Source organism: Equus caballus, chromosome 10, assembly GCF_041296265.1.
Source record: "Equus caballus isolate H_3958 breed thoroughbred chromosome 10, TB-T2T, whole genome shotgun sequence".
NCBI classification, from domain to species: domain Eukaryota; kingdom Metazoa; phylum Chordata; class Mammalia; order Perissodactyla; family Equidae; genus Equus; species Equus caballus.
The window spans coordinates 6,477,165-6,493,702 of record NC_091693.1 but is presented as its reverse complement, the minus strand read 5'-3'; the positions used below and the strand labels follow the sequence as shown (position 1 = coordinate 6,493,702).

The following is a 16,538-nucleotide window of genomic DNA, read 5'->3' as shown; positions in this document are numbered from 1 at the left end:
TCAAGGTCCATCCATGTTGTCACAAATGGCAAGATTTCACCCTTTTTTTAATGGCTGAATAGCATTCCATGGTATATATACCACATCTTCTTTATCCATTCATCCACCATTGGACACTTGGGTTGCTTCCAAGGCTTAGCTATTGGGAATAATGCTGCAATGAACGTGGGAGTGCAGATAACCTTTGCAAATTAATGTTTTCATATTCTTCAGATAAATACCCAGAAGTGGAATAGCCGGATCATACAGTAGTTCTATTCTTAATTTTTTGAGGATTCTCCATACTGTTTTCCATTGTGTTTGCACCAATTTACATTCCCACCAGCAGTGTATGAGGGTTCCGTTTTCTCCACATCCTCTCCGACACTTATTTCTTGTCTTTTTAATAATCACCATTCTGACAGGAGTGAAATGATACCTCATTGTGATTTTGATTTGCATTTCCCTAATGATTAGTGATGTTGAACATCTTTTCATGTGCCTGTTGCCCATCTGTAAGTCTTCTTTGGAAAAATGTCTGTTCAGATCTTCTACTCATTTCTTAATCGTGTTGTTTGTTTTTTTGTTGTTCAGTTGTATGAGTTCTTTATATATTTTGGATATTAATCCCTTATCGGATATATGATTTGCAAATATTTTCTCCCAACTGGTAGGTTGTCTTTTCATTTTGTTAATGTTTTCCTTCGCTGTGAAGAAGCTTTTTAGTTTGATGTAGTCCCATTTGTTTATTTTTTCTTTTGTTTCTTTTGCCTAAGGAGACATATCCAAGAAGACATCTAAGACATCTAAGGCCGATGTCAAAGAGCATACTGCCTGTGTTTTCTTCCAGGAGTTTTATAGTTTCAGGTGTTACATTCAAGTCTTTAATCCATTTTGAGTTCATCTTCGTGTATAGTATAGAATAGTGGTCTGCTCTCATTCTTTTGCATGTGGTTGTCCAGTTTTCCCAGCACCATTTATTAAAGATACTTTCATTTCTCCATTGTGTATTCTTGGCTCCTTTGTCATAAATTGGTTGGCCATAGATGTCTGGGTTTATTTCTGGGCTCTTGATTCTGTTCCATTGATCTGTGTGTCTGTTTTTCTGCCAACATCATGTTGTTTTGGTTACTATAGCTTTGTAGTATAGTTTGAAACCAGGAATTGTGATACCTCCAGCTTTGTTCTTTTTTCTCAGGATTGCTTCAGCTATTGTGGTTTATTTGCCATATGTGGTTCCATACAAATATTAGGATTTTTCGTTCCATTCCTGTGAAAAAATGTCATTGGGATTTTGATAGGGATTGCACTGAATCTCTAGATTGCTTTAGGTAATCCGGATTTTAACAATGTTAATTCTTCCAACCCATGAGCATGAAATAGCTTTCCATTTCTTTGCGTCTTCTTCAATTTCTCTCAATAATGCCTTATAGTTTTCTGTGTACAGGTCTTTTACTTCCTTGGTTAAATTTATTCCTAGGTATTTTATTCTTTTTGTTGCATTTGTAAATAGGATTGTTTTCTTAATTTCTCTTTCTGACAGTTGGTTGTTAGTGCATAAAAACACATCAGATTTTTGTGTATTGATTTGATACCCTGCAACTTTCCGGTACTCATGTATTATTTCTAATAGTATTTTGGTGGAGTCTTTAGGGTTTTCTATATATAAAATCATGTCATCCTCAAATAGTGAGAGCTTTCTTCTTCCTTTCCAACTTGGATGCCTTTTATTTCTTTGTCTTGCCTAACTGCTCTGACTAGGACATTCAGTACCATGTTGAATAAACGTGGTGAGAGTGGGCAGCCTTGTCTTGTTCCTGATCTTAGAGGAAAAACTTTCAGTTTTTTACCCTTGAGTATGATGTTAGCTGTGGGTTTGTTATATATGGCCATTATTATGTTGAGATATTTTCCTTCTATATCTATTTTATTGAGAGTTTTTATCATAAGTCGATGTTGAATCTTGTCAAATGCTTATTCTGCATCTATTGAGATGATCTTGCAATTTTTATTCTTCATTTTGTTAATGTGATGTATCACACTGATTGATCTGTAGATGTTGAACCATCCCTGCATCCCTGAAATAAATCCCCCTTGACCGTGGTGTATGATCCTTTTAATGTGTTGTTGTATTTGGTTTGCCAATATTTCATTGAGAATTTTTGCATGTATGTTCATCAGGAATATTAGCCTGTAATTTTCTTTTTTTGTGTTGTCCTTGTTTGGTTTTGGTAGCAGAGTAATGTTGGCCTCATAAAATCAGTTAGGAAGCGTTCTCTCCTCTTCAATTTTTTGGAAGAGTTTGAGAAGGATAGGTATTAAGTCTTCTTTCAATGTTTGGTAGAATTCTCCAGTGAAACCATCTGATCTGGGACTTTTGTTTTTTGGGAGGTTTTCAATTATTGTCTTAATCTCCTTACTAGTGACCAGTCTATTCAAATCTTCTATTTCTTCATGGTTCAGTGTCGGAAGACTGAATTCTAAGAATTTATCCATTTATCCATTTCTTCTAGATTTTCTAATTTGTTAGCATATAGCTGTTTGTAGTTGTCTCTTATGATCCTTTGTATTTCTGTAGTATCTGTTGTAACTTCTTCTCTTCTGTTTCTGATTTTATTTATTTGAGCTTTCTCTTTTTTTCTTAGTGAGTCTAGCTAAAAGTTTGTCAATTTTGTTTATTTTTTTTTTTAAAGATTTTATTTTTTCCTTTTTCTCCCCAAAGCCCCCCGGTACATAGTTGTGTATTCTTCGTTGTGGGTTCCTCTAGCTGTGGCATGTGGGACGCTGCCTCAGCGTGGTTTGATGAGCAGTGCCATGTCCGCGCCCAGGATTCGAACCAACGAAACACTGGGCCGCCTGCAGCGGAGCGCGCGAACGTAACCACTCGGCCACGGGGCCAGCCCCAATTTTGTTTATTTTTTTTCAAAGAACCAGCTCTTAGCTTTATTGATCTTTTCTATTGCCTTTCTAGTCTCTATTTCATTTATTTCCAGTTGTATTTTTTTTTATTTCCTTCCTTCTACTAACTTTGGGCTTCGTTTGTTCTTCTAGTTTTTTCAGTTCCTATTCAGGTGTATAGTTAGATTGTTTATTTGAGATTTTTCTTGTTTCTTTACGTAGGCCTGTATTGCTATAAACTTTCCTCTTAGTACCACTTTTGCTGCATCCCATTGATTTTTGTATGTCATATTTTCATTTTCATTTGTCGCTGGGTATTTTTTTATTTCTCTTTTGGTTTTTTTTTTTTGACCTAATAGTTGTTCAGTAGCATGTTGTTTAATATCCACATATTTGTGATTTTTCCAGTTTTATTCTTGTGCTTGATTTCTAGTTTCGTACTGTTGTGGTTGGAAAAGATGCTTGATATGATTTCAATCTTGTTAAAATTATTGAGACTCGTTTTGTGTCCCAACATATGGTCTCCCCTTGAGAATGTTCCATGGGCACTTGAGAAGAATGTGTATTCTGCTTCTTTTGGATGGAATGTTCTATATATATATATATATATATATATATATATATATATATGTCTATTAAGTCCATCTAGCCTAATGTGTCATTTAAGGCTGATGTTTCCTTGCTGACTTTCTGTCTGGTTGATCGATCCATTGATGTAAGTTGGGTGTTAAAGTCCCTTACCACCGTTGTGTTGCTGTTGATTTCTCCCTTTAGGTCTGTTAACAGTTGCTTTATATACTTTGGTGCTCCTATGTTAGGTGTATATGTATCCATAAATGTTATGTCTTCTTGATGGATTGTCTCCTTTATCATTATATAATGGCCATCTTTGTCTCTTGTTACCTTTTTCAGCCTTGAAGTCTATTTTGTCTGATATAACTATGGCTATACACACTTTCTTTTGGTTACCATTTGCTTGGAATATCATATTCCATCCCTTCACTCTGAGCCTATGTTTGTCTTCAGAGCTGAGGTGTGTTTCCTGGAGGCAGCATACAATTGGGTCTTGTTTTTTAATCCATCCAGTCACTGTATGTCTTTTGATTGGTGAGTTCAGTCCATTTACATTTAGGGTGATTACTGATATATGAGACATTACTCCTGCCTTTTTATCTTTTATTTGCCTGTTGCTGTATATTTCCGTATTTCTTTTCCCTTTCGTGTCTGTCTGCCATTTCAGTCCGGTGGTTTTCTGTGATGTTTTTCTCAGCTTCTTCTTTTCTTATGCTTCATGTCTCTGCTCTAGATTTTTGTTTTGTGCTTACTGTGCAGTTTGTATACAGTGTCTCAGGTAAAATAGTCCTTTTTCTTCTGATGGCATCTTATCTTCATTTGCCGATGCAGGTTTTGTCCTTTACCTCCTCCCTTTTGCGTTTTTGTTGTCACAAATTAACCCCTTTTTATATTGTGAGTTCATTACCATATTCAAGTAGTGTTAGTTATTTTTAATGCTTTTTTTCCTGTTTAACCTTTATGCTGTAATTAAGTGTTTAAATCCTATTCTGTAACATCTTTGTGATCTTCTGGTCCTGTCTATTTATTTATCACCTTACTCAAGGATTTGTTCACTTCTGCCTTTTCATTTCAGATAGGAGAACTCCTTTCAACATTTCTTGTAAGGTAGGTCCAGTGGAGATAAATTCCCTCAGCTTTTGTTTGTCTGGGAAAGCCTTTATTTCTCCTTCATATCTGAAGAACAACTATACTGGATGGAATATTCTTTTTTTTTTTTTTAAGATTGGCACCTGAGCTAATAACTGTTGCCAATATTTTTTTTCCGCTTTTTCCTCCCCAAATCCCCCCAGTACGCAGTTGAATATTTTAGTTGTGAGTCCTTCTAGTTGTGGCATATGGGACACTGCCTCAACATGGCCTGATGAGCAGTGCCATGTCTGCACCCAGGATCTGAACCAGGGAAACCCTGGGCCTCCAAAGCGGAGTTCACAAAGTTAACCACTCAGCCATGGGGCCAGCCCCTGGATAGAATACTCTTGGCTGGCAGTTTTTATATTTCAATATTTTGAATATATCATTTCAGTCTGTCCCGTCCTGTAGAGTTTCTGCTGAGAAATCTGCTGATAGCTTAATGAGGGCTCCTTTGTAGGTAATTTACTTTGTCATTGATTTTTTTTTTTTTTTGAGGAAGACTGGCCCTAAGCTAACATCTGTGCCCATCTTCCTCTACTTTATATGTGGGACGCCTGCCACAGCATGGCTTGCCAAGTGGTGCCGTGTCCACACCCGGGATCTGAACTGGTGAACCCCTGGCCGCTGAAGTGGAACATGCAAACTTAACCACTGTGCCACCGGGTCAGTCCTTCTTTGTCGTTGATTTTTGACAGCCTTAATATAATGTGTCTTGGAGAAGATCTTTTTGCATTGAGATAATTAAATGTTCTATTAGCTGCATGAACTTGTGTATCCAGTTCCTTTCCCAAGTTTGTGAAGTTCTCAGCTATTATTGATTTCTATAAGCTCTCTGCTTCCTTCTCTGTCTCTTCTTCTTCTGGGATACCCATTATCCTTATGTTGCTTTTTCTAATGGAGCCAGATATTTCTCATAGAGTTTCTTTATTTTTTAAAAATCTTAGTTCTTTCTCCTCTTCCACCTGAATCATTTCTAGATTTTTATCTTCAAGCTCACTAATTCTCCCTTCCATATGGCCTGTGTTATTTCTAGTGCTTTCTAATCCATTCTCCATGTCATTTATTGTGATCTTCAGCTCCAGAATTTCTGTTTGGTTCTTTTTTAGAGTTTCAGTCTCTTTGGTAAATACTCCTTCTGTTCATTAATTTTATTCCCGAGCTCATTGAACTGTCTTTCTGAGATTTCTTATAGATCATTGAGTTTCTTCATGACAGCTATTTTGAATTCTCCATCAGTTAGATTGCAACCTTCCAGTGACTTCAAGTTTGGTTTCTAGAGAATTGTCATTTTTTTGGTGATGCCATGTTACCATAATTTTTCCAGGTGCTTGATGAGTTGTTCCTCTGATGGTGCATTCATGGTAGTAAACACCTTTCTTACTTGGGTAAGGCTTCAGTTACTTTGATTCTGAGATGCCTCTGATTGTACTTGAGAGCCAGCACTTTCCCCCCTCCACTGCCTCTGCTAGAAGTGTCTTTGGTGCCCTCGTTGTCCCTGCTAGTGCCTCCAAGGTCATTGGTGCCTTGCTGCTGATGCTGGTTTCTCTGTGGCTTCAGGCATCACCACTGGGTTACCCAACCTGTTTCCAGGTTCACCTGGGTCAAAGTCTCCACCACCATGAAGGGGAGAGGAGGAGAGTGGGGTGGGAGCCAGAGTTTCAGGGAGCCTCCTTTGTGTCCAGGGTTGTCAGTTTCAAAGGCACTGCTGCCATGGGTCCCAGGGCTGGGGTTGTGGGCATCACTGTGGCTGAGGGACCAGGGTTGTGGGCTCTGCCGCCATGGCTGCCCAGTTCCCTGTGGCCTCAGGCACAACTGCGGTTGAGGGGCTGGAGTCATGTATGCCTCCTCTTCTGCTGCTACCAGGTCTTCTTGGTGTGCGAGCACCACCACCACTGGAGATGCTGGGTTCACGGGCATTGCCACCACTGCTGGGTGGGCTGGGGTCACTGGTGTTACCACCACCACAGCAGAGAGTGAGTACCTGGGCCGCAGGCACTGCCACAGTTCCTGGGGCCTCCAGTTACAGGTGCTTCAGTTCCTGGAGCTTCTGGTCTCAGGTACCACTATGGCTGCCAGGTGCACTGGGGTCCTGGATGCAGCTCCCACTGCTGGGAGGGCCAAGGTCACAGGTATCTTACTGCTGGAGGAGTTGGGATGCTGGGTTGTGTGCACTGCTGAGGTTCCTGCAGCCTCCAATCATGGGTGCTGCTGCAGTTTCCAGAGCCTCTGATCTCAGAGGTCACCATGGTTCCTGGAGCCTCAGGTCACAGGCACCATCACTGCTGCCAGAGGAGAAGGAGGGGGCTGCATGCCACCCTGGTTCCTGGAGCCTCTGGTTGTAGGTGCTGCCTCGGTTCCTGGAGCATCCATTATTGGGTGGTGCTGTGGTTCCTGAAGCCTCCAGTCACAGACCTACCATGGTTCCTAGAGCCTCTGGTCTCAGGAGCTATCATGCTGCTACCTGGGCCCACTGCCTCCATGAGGTCCAGTCCGCCCACCCTCAGATGTACAGATGCGTGGATCTCTCAGTATCCTAGTGTGCTGTGCAGAGGATCCTTGTTTGTCTATGGATGTCATACTGGTTGTAACCTTGAGAGGAGGGACAAAGGGAACAACTCACACAGTCGTGATGCTGATCTCACTGACAAAGATTTTAAAACAGCCATAATAAAAATGCTTCAGTGAGAACTTACAAAATGCTTGAAACAAATGAAAAAATAGAAAGCCTCAGCAAAAAAATAGAAAATATAAATAAGAAACAAAAGGAAATTTTAGAGTCAAAAAATACAATAACTGTAATCAAATCTGAATGAATTGGCCTAAGCAGAATAGAGAGTACAGAAGAAAGAATCAGTGAAATGGAACATAGAACAATGGAAATTACCCAATTTGAACAACAGAGAGAAAATAGACTAAAAAAAATGAATAGAGTCTTCAGGACCTGTGAGACTATAACACAGGATCTAACATCCATGGTATTGGAGTCTCAGAAGGAGATGAGAAAGAGGGTGGGGCTGAGGAAGTATTTGAAGAAATAATGGCTGAAAATGTCCCTAATTTGACAAAACAAACAAACAAACAAAACATATATCTACAGATTCAAGAAGCTGAGTGAATCTCAAACAGGATAAATCCAAAGAAATGCATGCCAAGACACATAATACTCAAACTTCTAAAAACTGAAGACAAAGAAAAAGTAGTGAAAACTACCCCAGAGAAATGACACATTGCCTATAGGAAGAAAACCCATTCAAGTAACAGTAGATATCACAACAAAAACCATGGAGGCCGTAAGGATGTGAAATGATATTTTTTGGATACTGAAAGAAATGAGTTATCCACCTGGGAACCTTTATCTGTGAAAATACCCTTCAGGAATGAAGAGGAAATCAAGACATTCTCAGGTGAAGGAAAACTAACAGAATTTTTACCCAGAAGAGACCTCCTTAAAAGAATGGCTAAAGAGAATTCTCTAAACAGAAATAATATGATTAAAAAAAAAAAAAAGAATCTTGGAACATCAGGAAGGAAGAAAGAACATGAACAGAGTAAACCTGTGGGTAAATATGGTAGACTTTCCTTCTGTTCTTGAGTTTTCTAAATTATGTTTGACAGCCAAAGCAAAAAATACAACACCGTGTAATACTGTTCTTGGTGTATGTGGGGGAAATACTGAAGACAATTATATTATAAATGGGAGAGGGTAAGGGTTGAAAAGAGAGGTAAGGCTTCTACACTTCACTTGAACTGGTAAAATGTTGAAATCAGTAGACTTTGACAAATTATATATAATGTAACACCTAGAGCAAGTACTAAAAAGGTATGCAAAGTGATATACACAAAAATACTACAGATAAATCAAAATTAAATTTTTAAAAAATGTTCAAGGAACCCAGAGGAAGGTAGAAAAAAAGAAAACAGAGAGAACAAAGAGAAAACAAAAAATAAAGTGGCAGACTTAAGCCTCAGCATGTAAGTAACTATGTTAAATGTAAATGGTCTAAATATACAAATGAAAAGACAGAGATTGACAGAGTGGATAAAAAAACAAGACCCAATTATATGTTTTCTCTAAGAAAATAACTTCAAGTATAATTATATAGGTAAATTGAAAATAAAATAAAGTAAAAGGATATACCATCCAGACATCAGTCAAAAGAAAGGAGGAGTGGCCATATTAATAACAAATGAAGTAGACTTCAGAGCAAGGAAAATTACCAAAGCCAGAGAGGGATATTATATACTAAGGAAATGATCAATCCACCAAGAAGACATAGCAATCTTAAGTGTGTATGCCCCAAACAAAAGAGCTACCAAATAAATGAAGCAAAGACCAATAGAAGTGAAAATAGAAAGGGACAAACCCACAATTATGCTTGGAAACTTAAAACTCACATTAAAATGTATAGCACTAAATGCTCACCCCTCCCTCAACAATTGATAGAAAAACTAGACAGAAAATCAGCAAGGATATATTAGAACTCAACAACACCATCAACTAATAGGACCTAATTGACATTTATAGAACACTCCATTCAACAAAGAATAACACACAATCTTTTCAAGAACCCATGGAACATATAGCAAGATAAACCAAGTTTAGGGCCATAAAACAAGCCTCAAAAAAACTGAAATAATTTAAATCACACAGAGTTTGCAACTGTCCCTCGATATCCACAGGAGATTGGTTCCAGACCTCTGCAGATACCAAAATCCATGGACACTCAAGTCCTTTATATAAAATGGTATAGGATTTGCCTATAACCTATGCACATCCTCTTGTATACTTTAAATCATCTCTAGATTACCTATAATATCTAATACAATGTACATGCTAGGTAAATAGTTTTTATACTGTCTTGCTTAGGAAACAATGACTAGGAAAAAAGGCCTGTACACGTTCCATACAGACACAATCATCATAGGCCTTTCAAACTGTGGTTGGTTGAATCTGCAGGTGCAGAACCTGTGGATACAGATGGGCAACTGTATTCTCTAACCACAATGGAATTAAACTAGAAATCAATAACATAAAGATAACAGGAAAATCTCCAAACACTTGGAAACTAAACCACACACTTCTGAATTAATCTATAGGTCAAAGAAGGAATCTCAAAGGAAATTAAAAAATATATTGAACTGAAAGAAAACAAAAATAGAACCTATCAAATTTTATGGAACACAGCTAAAGCACAAGAGGGAAATTTATAGCACTAAACACTCATGTTACCCAATCTGAAGTGAGTTCACTCACCCATTGCACAGCAAGCCAATCTCTGACACCGGGTGTGGTGGAAGAAAGTAGGAATTTTATTTTTGCACAGCACTGAGCAAGGAGAGAGGGCAGCTAACGCTTAAATCCCAAACTCCCCAAAAAGCTAAAAGGAAGGGTTTTTATTTGGGGCTTTAGGTAGGGGAGGGGGAGCATATGGCCTTGCTGGTCGGAGCTTTCCCACCAGCCTGTCTTTGGCCTTGAGACACTTGCAGAGAGGAGGGAGCTCGTGACCTTGCTGGTCAGCAGCTTTCCCACTAGCCCGTATCTCTTTGTGGGAGGAGATAGTCCAGGTGTTGTCCTTGATGGTGTCTGTCTCCATGGAGGATAGTGGATTCTGGAGCCAGGAAGCCAGAGAGTAAGCAGGGAATGAGTGTTTTGGTTTTAACCCCATATATGCTGGGTTTAATGTGGGGAAACTGATATCAGGGTCGATATCAACTCCCCCCTATTTTATGTCCATCCCTCAATCTTGAGGGATTTGGGGCAGTGACCGATCTAGCTACTGCCTGCTGAAATGGGGCGTAGGTTGTTTCATCTCCTTGAACCAGTCTTTTCTTTTTTTTTTTTTTTTTTAAAGATTTTATTTTTTCCTTTTTCTCCCCAAAGCCCCCCGGTACATAGTTGTGTATTCTTCGTTGTGGGTTCTTCTAGTTGTGGCATATGGGACGCTGCCTCAGCGTGGTTTGATGAGCAGTGCCATGTCCGCACCCAGGATTCGAACCAACGAAACACTGGGCCGCCTGCAGCGGAGCGCGCGAACTTAACCACTCGGCCATGGGGCCAGCCCCTCCTTGAACCAGTCTTTTAACAAGGCAGTGATGCTGGTGGGCTCCTTAAGGTAGGCCTATATCAAGTAAGTAAGTAACCAGGTATTTAATAAGAAGTTTTTCTAGAGAAACAAAAAGAGAAAAGCAAGGTTAATGATTGGAGCAAATTATAAACCAGTTTCTGAGCCCAGGGGTCAGCCCATCAAGATTCCTAGAAGTCAGGGTCGAAGCATCTTTTGCAGTTTGAAATGTCTCTCATGGTGTCATCAGGCACTCAGGGTAGCTTTTTGAGTGGCTTACACAGCAGTAGACATGAATCTCTTTTAAGTTTATATTAGGTCTTCCAGCTTCAGTTTGTAAGGCTTTAGGAAAAGGGCAGATTTAGTTTTCAATGACTCCAAATGAAAATAATGGGGAAAAAACCCTGAAAATGTTAGTTTGGAGGGTTTTAGCCAGATATTTCAGGAGATGAAGAATTCGAGATCCAGTCCAGTTAACAGAAGTGAAACAAAATTTCAAAGATAATTGAAAAAATTAAAATTTAATATCTATAAACATGTATTATAGTTCCTATTGAAATATAATCTTCCTCCCTAAAATCACCATCAATTTCTTTAGACACAGCCAAATTAAGACTAACTGGTTTACACAATGTCTAGTTTTAATAAATTTGGCATAATTATTTACATGAGTACAGCAAGAATAGTAATTGATCATATAGGCTCTTTTAAATCTGCTTTGCTGGAACCTTATAAGAAATCTCAGGTTGAACTTTAAAGGTCTCTCAAGGAAAACCAAGCAAAGGACCTGTATCAGATTCTGCCTGCAGTACCTACAGATTTGGGTGAATCCCTCTCTTCATGAGGTTTCCCAAAATATTGAGGTTCCTTGTACCTACCAGAGGTAGCGACATTCTTTGCTCAACCTTACCAGGTTACAAAATCCATAAGCAAGGTACCAGGCCAATATTTCCAAGTGGCTTTATTCCAGAATGTCAACCTTCATTCCTCAAAAGCTGTCTTGTTATATCCAAGTCTGTATGTTTTTTTTAAATATGATGTTCCAGTCAAAGCCTTGGTAATATAACAGTGTTTCCAATTGTGTCCTTTTAAAAGAAGAAGAGATTCTTATTGTGCTTATGCAAACAACTATATTGCCATAAGAATACTTATTTATCAGAAGTTTTTGCATTTTGGAGGGCTCAGATAGGGAGGAAAAGACAAATGTTTCAGTTTTGTTTATAAATTGCTGCAAGTCATAGTTCTTCAAGAGAATAGAGAAAAAGGTTTTCTTAACTCTGAAAAAAGCAAAACATCAAAAATCATCAATATCTCAATTAAAAAGTCATAAAAATTATAATCATCCCTATCAGTTTATTCTGTCCTGTGTAATTGGTTCTTGATCTTAATCTTCTGTCAGAAGTTTGTGAGGTCATAAGTTTCTCTGTTGGAGTTCTGTAATTTTTACCCAGTTTGGTTTTACAATCTGAACATTTATTAGAAACCTGTATTCTAGAGCGTCAGAGTCCTTTCCATGAATTTCTCTGAAGATGAAACATATTTGCAAAAAATCAAAGTAAAATAGCCACTGTTCATAGATAACAAAACATTCAAAAATGGTAACTGACAAAGGCATTTAACCATCTCTGTGATATACAACATTTTGAGATAATAACCAGGATTATAGCTGACAATCAGAACAGATCAGATAATTTTTAAAATATTTATATCAGTAACATTTATATAATATCATTTAAGAAAGTTTATCATTACTTATTTGACAATGCTTCTCATGTAATTTAACATACAAAATAAGCCTTATTAGTTTAGCTTTCTTTTCTTATAGGAAGAGAGCAAATTTCTCCGAGACCTCCCAGGGGCCCTCTGAAAATCCCCAGAGAAACCTTCTCTCCTCTTTCAGGTCAAAAGACAGCTTTTATTCAATACTTGAATATTTGTGTCAGGGGGGAAGCTTGTCAAAAATATTAAAAGCTTTAAAACATTTGTTCAGATAGGAAACAGAGTTCACTTGTAAAACCATGTTCAGGTATCTATTCAAAGTGACAACAGAAGCAGTCAAGGGGAAACAGAGTTAAAATAGTCCAAAAAAAAGCCTTTTTATAACCTTTTTATATAGAGAAGATTAAAAATTTAGGAAAATTATCCTTTTAAGAAAGAGGAAACCAAGTTTTAATTTTGTACCAGTTTACTTTTGACATACAAGTTTATTTGCTTAATTGGATTTACTTTAATCCTGGCCAAGTTGACCATACATAAAACTCTTTAGGGCTTTACTTTTACAAACCTTTGGTTACTTTTTTACATTCAGAATTTGTCCCAGCACTTTAGGACAAATTTATCTTTCTCAACTCAAGAAACAAAAATATTTCCATTCTTTATATCTTTTTACTGAAAACGTATATTTTACTTTCTTTGTATACAGACCTTTTAAAAATATATGTTTTCTTACAGAAAATTTCTCAGCATACATATAACATGTTTATTAATAAACCTAAGCACTTTTTAGTCTCTTTGATATAAGAAACCAAAGGCAGACAAATATCTGCTTAGTAGCTAACCTTTAATATTTTATCTTATGTGGAAATGACCTAGATACCCAATAAACTGTTATTATTTAACTTAACTTAGTAAAGTTATAAAATTTAAGTTTCCAAAAAGATTTTGGAAGCTGTTTTTAAGCATGCAGGCTATAAAACATAATTATTGTACTTAAAACTCTTACCCAGTTTTAACAATTACTCTTAAAAACTTCATGTGACATTACAGCAGTTAACTATCATCCTCAGTTGTTTAAAATACATGTATCATAACATAATTATTATACATATAATTATATATATAATTATTATTAAAAAATTTTTCCAAAAACTTTTATTTTTTTTTACATTTATTTAGTTTACCTGTTCTTAACAATTATATTTAGATTGTCTACAAAAACTCCATGAGACATTACACAAAATTAGCTATTATACTGAGTTATGAGTTTTGCTGATAAATTTTGTAGCAGAAATGACATGAATTCATTTGACCAGTAAACCCAGGCTGTATGTCTGCATCATAGCCAATGCTGATAACTTTGAGGACGTGTTCCTTTTAAATGAAACCAGCAAATTTAAACAGGCTTTCATTCATCAAAGATAATTTTATATCATGTTAAATAACTTTGTCTCTCAGAAGTTTTTGCATATTCATTAAATACTGCCTTCCGTTATGAGAGATTCTGAATCCTCTTCTAAAACAGGTTTTCAGAATGGCCATTACAATTCTAAATTATCTCAGAAGTTTACTTATTTTTACTTGTTCAATTTTAGATCAGGAATTTTGGGGGAGTTGAAGTGAAGCTCAGCTTGCTGGGAAGCTCAGCAAGAGAGTAGACAAAAGCAGCAGATTTGGGTTCGGCTGCTGGCATGTTTAATTTTTTAATTATTTTCTCTTAAAGAGGCAGTAAAGTATTTCTAATTTTATTTAGAAGCCTCAAAAGATTAAAACAGGCTCCCCATTGTTGCAGCTGGCTTTTGCAATTGCATACATCAGTTTGGGTGAACTGTAATTGGCCCGTTTAAGTATATCAATTTTTACGAAACTTTATCTTAGTTTTACTAACCCTTATACTTTTAATTACAACTTACATTAGAATTCTATTAACAAGTTTTGGTATTACAGTATTGTTCAGCGGAAGCATTCCCAGTTAGACATAACATTTATTCCCAAAGAAAACATCCAGGCAAAGTTGACATAACCTCTTCATATAATATTAGTTTAAACACTTTAATCTTTATAGTCTTATTAATCTTAGTAGCCTAACTGTTGCCCCAAACAATTGTTGGTCAGGTTTTTCACTCTGATTTTTGCCTCCTGACCTTTTAAATTTTTCAAACTGGGGTAAATAGAACAGATTTGTCTGATGTCCTCTAATGTTGGGGAGCCAAAAGGAGAGTGCCTTTAGTCCATCCAACCTTAGGCAGTGTTTCATTAAAACCTTTGTTTTAACTTCATATCTGTTACATTTATCCCATTGGGATGTGTCCTGTGACTCTTCCCTTTCTGATTTCTCTTTGTTAACTTAACATTTTTATTAGCATCTGTAAGACTACAAGAAGCTGAGACCCCAAGTTTGATTAAGTTCTTAAGACTAGTCATTACAGTTTCCTCTTAATTTGGTCTTTTCATAGATACCAATAAAACAGTTGTTGATCATAAGAGCTCTCTAAAAAGTTTCCCAACTTGAGGATCCATCTTTTGGCCAATTTTTTCTCTCTGGACTCTAAAGAATATTGTGGCCACGTGGTGTTACAAAAGAAAATTATCCCTCTTTAGACATTGGCTTATAACTATAGGTCAACCATCAGCCAAGTTTTTCCCAAGGGGCTCTTAGGTGGAATAAATGCAGCACCTCCCATGTTAACACTTTTAAAAGGACAGACAAACAGACAGATAACAACAAATACCAAACAAGCGCGCATTCCCAAAAACCCTCGGCCACAAACGGAAGCCAAAGCAAAGACCAAAACCAAAAACCAAAGAGCTTCCAGTCCCACCTTAGTCCGTGTCCTACACTCGGGGGCGCCCAACAAATGAAGATCCACCATGCAGGTCTTCCCAGATGAGCAAGGACAAGGGACCTCGGTTGTGCATACCCAGGGGACTTACCAAAATTTGGCCGGGGCGTCGCGGCGACTTCAAAACAAATGGAGCCCAGAGGGCTGCCAAGGTACCCATTATTTCCAGCCAGTCCTGCTGGAAAAGGTTAACACAAAGACAAAAACAAAAACTACCAGCTACTTACAAGAGACGTCTTCCTAAGTCCTAAACCTAGTTTCTTCCACCACCAAAGCAAAAGCGCCGTGGGCCAACGACGTCTGGCTAGCAGCCAGTCGCTTGGGGCTGTCCCTGAGACAAGGGGCTCAGGCAGCTGCAGGACAGCTTCCAAGAGAAGCCTTTAGCCAGAGGCCAGTGTGCCACAGGCGAGACGTCCACCTGGGACATTGTCCCATCTGGGTCGCCAAATTGTTACCAAACCTGAAGTGAGTTCGCTCACCAGTTGTGCAGCAAGCCAATCTCTGACACCGGGTGTGGTGGAAGAAAGTAGAAAGTTTATTTTTGCATGGCACTGGGCAAGGAGAGAGGGCAGCTAATGCTCAAATCCCAAACTCCCCAAAAAGCTAAAAGGAAGGGCTTTTATTTGGGGCTTTAGGTATGGGAGGGGGAGCATATGGCCTTGCTGGTCGGAGCTTTCCCACCAGCCTGTCTTTGGCCTTGAGACACTTGCAGAGAGGAGGGAGCTCGTGACCTTGCTGGTCAGCAGCTTTCCCACCAGCCCGTATCTCTTTGCGGGAGGAGATGGTCCAGGTGCTTGTCCTTGGTGGTGTCTGTCTCCATGGAGGATAGTGGATTCTGGAGCCAGGAAGCCAGAGAGTAAGCAGGGAATGAGTGTTTTGGTTTTAACCCCATATATGCTGGGTTTAATGTGGGGAAACTGATATCAGGGTCGATATCACTCACATTAAAAAAAGAAAATCTCTTGGGGCCGGCCCAGTGGCATAGCAGTTAAGTTCGAGTGCTTCCACTTCAGTGGCCCGGGCTTCACAGATTCAGATCCTGGGCGCAGACCTAGCACTGCTCATCAAGCCATGCTATGGTGGCATCCCACATACAAAATAGAGGAAGATTGGCACAGATGTTAACTCAGGGACCATCTTCCTCAAAAAGGAGGAGAAGAAGAAGAAGAAAAGAAGGAGAAGAAAAGTCTTAAATCAATAATATAAGATTCTATCTCCAGAAACTATAAAAGTAAGAGAAAAATAAACCCAAAGCAAGCATAAGGAAGGAAGTAATAAATATAAAGACAGAAATCCATAAAACTGAAGATGGAAAAATATTATAAAAAACAAA

The 16,538-nt window shown here is 38.2% G+C and overlaps 1 protein-coding gene across 2 annotated transcripts in view; it reads right to left on the bottom strand.

The window, feature by feature from the left end:
- The window catches only part of CD22 (CD22 molecule), a 29,380-nt gene extending 13,578 nt beyond the window's left edge, over positions 1-15,802 (bottom strand). Inside the window, exons 1-4 of one of the 2 annotated variants that reach the window (XM_070224036.1) lie at positions 15,297-15,802; positions 11,557-11,731; positions 10,636-10,748; positions 9,839-9,885 (exon numbers count right to left, since the gene is read on the bottom strand). The gene's annotated coding sequence lies outside the window, so the exon portion shown is untranslated. Of the gene's footprint in view, positions 1-9,838; positions 9,886-10,635; positions 10,749-11,524; positions 11,732-15,296 lie in introns of both variants that reach the window. The other variant, XM_070224037.1, reaches the window with a different exon arrangement.
- Positions 15,803-16,538: the final 736 nt, after the last annotated feature.